The 7,973-nt window shown below is 34.1% G+C and overlaps 1 long non-coding RNA gene across 1 annotated transcript; it reads left to right on the plus strand.

Annotated features, from left to right (window-relative positions):
- Window positions 1-138: 138 nt before the first annotated feature.
- On the plus strand, window positions 139-7,779 carry LOC132756458 (uncharacterized). The gene is made up of 3 exons (XR_009629329.1): window positions 139-243; window positions 5,293-5,366; window positions 7,719-7,779. It is a non-coding gene; the product is annotated as an uncharacterized LOC132756458 (long non-coding RNA).
- The last annotated feature ends 194 nt before the right edge of the window (window positions 7,780-7,973 follow it).

Genomic DNA, 7,973 nt, shown 5'->3' on the forward strand with positions numbered 1-7,973 from the left:
TGGAGAGAAGAAAGCCCTGTCTGAATTGTGCAATAATTTCTGTAGATATTCACTTTGTGATATATATTTAAAGTAATGTTTAAAATTATTAGATATTCATCAGAAAATAAATTAGGGTCCTCTGACCGTAGCGAGAGTTATCTTTCTTTCTTATTCCTTCATTAGAGAACTATAGGCCTATAACAACAATGTATTCAGGATTTACGCTATATTTCGCGGAATATAGTTCCATCTATTAAATAGGTAGCACTTTATAAGTAAAACATGTACTGAATTATACGATGTTGATTGTCTATTGGGTAATTATAGTAATTACAGTAACGATTCGCACCAGTAATTATACGCCACATAACGATTCGCCCCAGTTAAATAACGATCCACCACAGTTAAATAATGATTCCTATTTTCAAACTGTCTATAGAATCTTTTTTGGCATGTTATATTTCATTTGTCAATTATGTAAATTAATTTTGAAAAATATACTAAAACAGTTTTTATTGAATAAATACACATCATCATGAAAACAAACATATTTTATTACAAAAATTAGCTGAAAATTACATAGAGGGATCTCTTATACACAGGTGTTCATACATACATATATACAACATTTTTATATGGGACCATATAGGAATGCATACGCATTAAGCAAGGCGCCCACAGTCATCCTTTAATTTTCTTTGTGTCCTTTATTTGATCAGGCTAGTGAAAAATTATTATCAGATTATGCCCGATCAGGCTCACATAAAAAATATAAATAAAATTATATTTCTACAAAAATAATAAAGATATTTCTTTTAAACTTTGTTTGTTTATTGAGCATAATATTAGTCCTATAAATATGACGTCGCTTTGAGATATTTTTGCTTCTGGGCAAAACAATGTCTAGTCCTTCATTGAAAGACATCGCATTTTCTTTTTTTTACAGTTTGACATTTATTTGAAAATGCGAAAGCGCATTTGACCCATGTAAAAAATAGCATCAAATCCGCGGTTACATCTAAATATTTGGACTAAGCAATGTCAGACTTGACGGACTTGAACTATAACAACCCTGTAACATCTGATATATTGGACTAAGCAAATTCAAATTATAGCCCTTGGGTCACAATTGAATTCTGCCTGGGGTGGGGGTTGGAGGTAATCATGGGAGGTAATCATTAATTTTCATCTTGTACTTCTAGTAAAAACTTAAAAAATTAATCTTTTCTGAAGTAACAAGGCTTATATTAGAGCTTTGATTAGAGCTTTGATATTTGGTAAATAATATCGTCTATAAATCCTCTACCAAAATTGGCCCTGTCTTTCTTCCCTTGTTCAATGTATGCTGGGTTCGATTTAAACAATCAACTTAGAGTATTTTAACAATCTTTTAAATTTAATCATCATCATAGCAAAGGTAGGAATAAATTAAATTGGCATTAACCAAAAATGTCACAAAAGTTAACAGTATAATGGAAGTTAAAATGATGTTCTTTTAAAAAAATATTTTTTTTAATATTTATATCAATTTGAAAAAAAAAACAACAACTGTTAACCCATCTTCTTGTAAGCGTTGAAAATCATTATGATTCATTATAGGAAAGTAACAATTACATCACAATGCCTCTAAAATTTGGTCATGGAAATTCTTAGCACGTTTTTGTTTTTTCTCAATGGAAACTGTATGATACGCTATAATGATGCTCAACTAAGTAATTTTGGTAACATTTAAGGTTATTTAAACAATTCTAATCAAAATTTGGTGGTATTAAATCCCAAAAACACAACATTATAGCTGGAACATAGTTAACATTACAAAAGTTGAAAACAACATTTAATAACAGTTAAGGAAGTAAATAATACTGTTTAGTAACGGTGTTGTAAGGTTTTGAACTGGACCCAGGACTTTTTCCCTCTTTTAATAATATATACAAGATACATGTAGGTCTATTTTAGTGACTGATAAAAAAGTTTTCTTGGAAATTTTATTAACTGTTGTCAAAACATATTGAAATAATATATATACCACCATTACTAAGGACAGGGCAAAATGACAGTTGGTGTAAGCTATTTAAAAAACATTTTCTAGTTATATGGCATATTTTTTGGTGTTTAAACCGTTGGCACAGTATTTTAGGGCTGCAACGATACACCAAATGTTCGATTCGATTCGATTTCGATTTTAGACACTCCGATTCGATTTTTTTCGATTCGATACATTTCTGATTACTAATTTATCTTTGGTATACAATTCTGCTTGTCTGCTCAAAAAGTGAGTGGCCTTCAACCTAGTGCTTTGCTTTTCTGTTGTAATATAACTATTATATAAACTTATTTGACTTAATAATTGTGTTAATGTGAATAAAATGCTCTTGTCTATTTAGAAATAATTTTAATCAGGAAAATAATCATTCATCTCAACTACATGACTATCACAGATACCTTCTGCTGACTAGGAATTTAACAAAGTATGTAAATTGTAAAGTAAATAATAATGAACAAAGTTTCACAAGGTTGTCAAAACTGATATTCAGATATTCTGTTTATAATTCCCATAATATGTAAATGAATAATCAATCCTAATGTCAGTGTTGTGACTTGTCACACAATACTTCTTAGTCTAGTAAACAATACAGAAAAAATGAAATTCATGAAATTAATACTTTTTTTCACACTTGACTAAAGAAATAATAATCAATCCCAATGTCAAATATGCCTACTTACTGTAGTACTAATCAAACTTATTTCGGGAAGGCCAGGACACGGATAAAGCTGACCAAACAAGTCCACATCGTGTTTTCGTTTCATATGTTGCATTAAATTAGACGTACTGTCGGACTTTGGATATGACACGTCCGTAAAGCATATTTTGCAAGTAGCTTTATCCGTGTCTTGGCCTTCCCGAAAGTGCCGAAACCCAAAGTGTTCCCAAACCTTTGATTTTAATTTTTTAGGAGGATTTTTTAATTTTATTTTATCAACATTGATGTTGGTAGCCATTTTGACTTGTTTGCCGAAAATAAAACATTACGCGCCCACTGATTGGATGACCGAGTTTTAACTGGCCAATCGTATGTAACGTGATAAAGCGCGAAGGGAAAGACTAAAACTCTCACTTTTTTCCATGTTTATTTTTGGGTGGGGAATCGAATCGAAAATGTTACAGTTGGTATCGGGAATCGAATCGGCGCTCATAAAACCGGTTTTCGATGCATCGAAAGGTATCGTTGCACCTCTACAGTATTTCTATCAAAAGTATGGATATACTAAACTTATTAACTTTAATACATAATAACGTATCTGGGACATTAAAAAATTACAAAACAGCATAAATTTCTTGAACAACTGTGTAATCGCTGTTGTGTTAGAAGGTTTATTGCATATCAGACAGTATTATCTACTGTTTACACCGGTGCTAGATAATTCTGTCTTGCACACTCCCCATTCAGTCCAACAACTATATAATTCATATACCCTTTGAAGTATATTCTACAAATTTTGCTCAAATGTCAACCCTAATAAGATGGATATGCTTAACCCATGCCACTCATGCACTAGGTTATACTCGGGTCAAATATCAGACTATATCACTTAATGAATCCTATACCCCTTGATGACTTTGTTCAGACTTGGCTCACTTAATATTAACCTCAACAAGACCATGTACAGAACCCGGGCATGCCGCATGATATTGTATTTTACATCTGCTCTATAAATCCTACACCTTAGAAGGATTTTTCTTCAATCTCAGGGCTCAAATTTTCATATCAAGAATGACTGATGTGAGGAACCCATGCTGCAGGCTCAAATTTGCACCTTAAAAGATAATGACAAAAGAACCTTTATCAAAATCCTGTGTCATAGAGATGATAGGTGTATTTGTCACTTCTATGGCAGCTGTAGTTTGAGGGGGATATAGTTTTGGCCTTGTCCATCCGTCCGTTCTTCCGTCCGTCCATCTGTCCTTCCGAATTTCGTTTCCGGACTAGTTCTCTGCAACTACTGGCTGGAATTCAACGAAACTTTATGGGAATCATTAATATCAAGAGGAGATGCGCATATAGTCGGCTTGTTCCGGTCAGACCCTTTAACTCAGAGTTATGGCCCTTGATTAGTTATGTAGTATGCATATAGAGTAAAAATTGTTTCCGCACTACTTCTCTGCAACTACTGGCAGGAATTCAATGAAACTTTATGGGAACCTTCAATACCAAGAGGAGATGCGCATATCATCGGCTTTTTCGTGTCAGACACTTTAACTCAGAGTTATGGCCCTCGATTAGTTAAGAAGTATGCATATAGAGAAAAAATTGTTTCTGCGCTACTTCTCTGCAACTACTGGCTGGAATTCAATGAAACTTTATGGGAACCTTCAATACCAAGAGGAGATGCACATATCGTCGCCTTGTTCCGGTCAGACACTTTAACTCAGAGTTATGGCCCTTGATTAGTTATGTACATGTAGTATGCATATACCAGTAGAGTAAAAATTGTTTCCGCACTACTTCTCTGCAACTACTGGCTGGAATTCAATGAAACTTTATGGAAACCTTCAATACCAAGAGAAGATGCGCATATCATTGTTTTGTTGGGGTCAGACACTTTAACTCAGAGTTATGGCCCTTGATTTGTTATGCAGTATGCATATAGAAAAATATTTGTTTCCTCGCTACTTCTCTGCAACTACTGGCTGGAATTCATTGAAACTTTATTGGAACCTTCAATACCAAGAGGAGATGCACATATTGTCGCCTTGTTCCGGTCAGACATTTTAACATGATTAATATATAAATAAAGCCTTATGTCTTCAGTTGTTGTGTTAATAATAACCAGTACTCGTCAGGGGATATAAATTCAACGAATTTGCTTGTTACTAATTAGATTTTGACCATAAGTCACTGGTCCGTTAAGTCACTTAACCAAATTTGTAATTTGATATTATAAATACTGCCCTTATCAGTATCTAGGGCATACTTAATATTTAAACATAATGTAGTATTTATATTTTCAATACAATCATAACTGCATGCCAGTTTAAACTGTGGCTTTGACTTGTGAATGGTAATATCATTTCAAACTTTAACTCGAGTAATGTTTTTTAACATACAAAAAACAAAATGACCAGGCTTGCATAAAGTTATTGTTTTATGAATGGTATTTCAAGTAGGGAGTTGTAACTTGTAATATAATATGTTACTTGAGCGTTTACAATTTATGAGGGTTCTTTATCAATATTTATCTTTATTCAAATGTTCGCGCGCTTATTAAGTAACTGTCGATTGTTAGTTTCACTTCAGGCCTTTTTTATAGGTACACCGCACTTAAGAAGGTCACATTTAACAGAAGCAAAAGTTTGACAGAATGTCGGATCACAAGCTTGAAAAGTAAGTAAAAATGTATTGTTTTTTCTTGAAGACTATTGGAAGTGTCTGTTGAAATTTACTCAAGTACTATAACATATTTATTTGGATAAACTTTCAGTTTACTTATGACATTGGCTATGGTAATGTCAAGGTCACTACATGTAAAATATGACATTTAAATTTGAAGGTTAATACCTGAGAATCAATATAGATTCAGGTTAGGTTGATAATTTTGCTTTAAATCATAGGCACTTTGATTACTTAAGAAGGTACTTAAATATATAAATTACAGCACTGTATTAGCTCCAATAAATCTATATGTATCAGCTAATCAATAAACATTTGTAAAGGGGAAACAACTCAGCTTGAAAAATGTCACTTAGATGTAAGTTGTAAATAGGTTATCATCAATGATTAAAAATTTTGTTCAACAAAATTCATTATGTCTCCAAAATTTTTGGGAGACATATTGTTTTTGCCTATGCCCTCTGTCCGTCAGTCTGTCGGTCCGACTTGGAAAACAATGGGTATAACAGTAAATTCTCTTTGATCCTATTCATTCCGTTTTTACTTGTGTGTCTTTTTTTAACCTTTTACCCCATGAGCATATTGTGAAAAATGACTGTTTTCATTGAAAAGCCTCCTGTTACAAGTTCAATACTGATGAAACTTGGCACAAATGTTGACTAAGGCCATAGCCTCTGTAACAGCATGCTCAATCATAAATTTCCTGTTACCATGGCAATGGGGGGAAGTCGTCAAAACATTTCTATATAAGGGAAAAGGATAAGCCTTGTGCGACTAAAAATGGCCAAAAAGATCATTTTGTAAATATATCCGGTTGTCCGTCAGCTCTCACGGGACAGTAATAATGTGGCTATAGGGACAATTTAAGGTAACTGTTCTTTCTCTTTGATGCATTTCATTCCGTTATGCTTTTATGTGGCTATTTTCTTTTGTGTGGCTAAAAAGAACAATACAGAGAACAATAGATTAGCCACATTATTACTGTCCTGTTAGAGCTTCCGTACGTCTGTCCACATTTAGCTTGTCCGCCCTTCACAGGTCAAACTACCGGTGGGATTTCAATCAAACTTCATAGGAGTGATCAATTATTACCATCCCTAGTTGTGCACATCACCAACATGTTCAATCTCGCATAAAATGGCTGCCAGAGCTTAAAATAGAAAAATCTTGTCCGGCCTTCACATGTCAAACTACTGGTGGGATTTCAACCAAACTTCACAGGAGTGATCAGTACCATCCCTAGTACAATACCGGCACGTTCTGCTTGGCTGCACAATATTGCCGCCAGAGCTAAACATAGAAAAATCTTGTCCAGCCTGACACAGGTCAAACTACTGGTGGGATTTCAACCAAACTTCACAAAAGTGATCAGTACTATCCCTAGTTGTTCACAATACCAGCACGTTCCGCTTGGCTGCTCAAAATGGCCACCAGAGCTCAAAATAGAAAAATCTTGTCTGGCCTTCACAGGTCAAACTAATGGCGGGATTTCAACCAAACTTAAAAGGAGTGATCAGTACCATCCCTAGTAATGCACATCAATGGCACAATCCGCTTTGCTGCACAAAATGGCTGCCAGAGCTTAAAGTAGAAAAATCTTGTCCGGCCTTCACAGGTCAAACTGCTGGTGGGATTTCAACCAAACTTTACAGAAGTGATCAGTACCTAGTTGTGCACATCAGGGGCATGTTCCGCTTTGCTGCACAAAATGGCCGTCAGAGCTATAAATATAAAATCTTGTCCGGCCTTCACAAGTCAAACTACTGATGGGATTTCAATGAAACTTCACATGAGTGACCATCCATAGTTTTGGAGACATATGTTTTTTTGACAAAAACCGTTCTAGTTTTAATTGACATTTAATTTATGTTTGTTCTCACTTGAAATTAAGTTGGTGGTCATAAAGCTGAAGGTTAAATAATTGCACGAGTATGTCATTTCGTAAAATTAGGTAACATTTGTAATGCTATGAAGAATGATAGTTTGTTTATATAAAATTTATTTTAGTTTGTGTTAAAAGCTATAAGCTTATATGCAAACTTAAGAATCTGTTCATGGAACCAACTACTCAATGAGTGTAAAGTTTCTTGCTCAAGGAAACAAGGGCTTGCCCCTGACGGGATTTAAACCAACACAGCTAGTGATCTTTTGATTACTAGTTCGGTGTTTTAATCACTCTGCTACTCCGCCGTACTGTTAAGCCTGATAGTTGAATTCTTAGAACTTTAACATACTTGATCACTTTCTCCAGGAAGGACTGAATTATGCTGAAAGTAAACTTTTTTGTCGTCAGGAATCGTAAATACATGAAATGCAGTTTGAGGACCATATTTTTTGTGATTTCAGAAAAATTTTCCCTGACTTCCCATCATCATCAGAGGAACAAAGTGGCACTGTGGTAAGTTTTAATTCATGATGAATTTATTTTCACAAAAATTTGCATATATTAACTAATGTAGTTGAAACATACACAACATTATGATCATTACAATGACACTTTCACATGATAGTATTTTTGTGTTTATATTTAGTTCAGTATCTTCATTTTCAACTCTGTTTTTCCTCTTCTTTATCATTTAGTGTCGGTGTGAAATGCTGCCA

This window comes from Ruditapes philippinarum, unplaced genomic scaffold (assembly GCF_026571515.1).
Source record: "Ruditapes philippinarum isolate M1 unplaced genomic scaffold, ASM2657151v2 ctg1362_1_1_1_1, whole genome shotgun sequence".
In the NCBI taxonomy this organism is placed as follows: domain Eukaryota; kingdom Metazoa; phylum Mollusca; class Bivalvia; order Venerida; family Veneridae; genus Ruditapes; species Ruditapes philippinarum.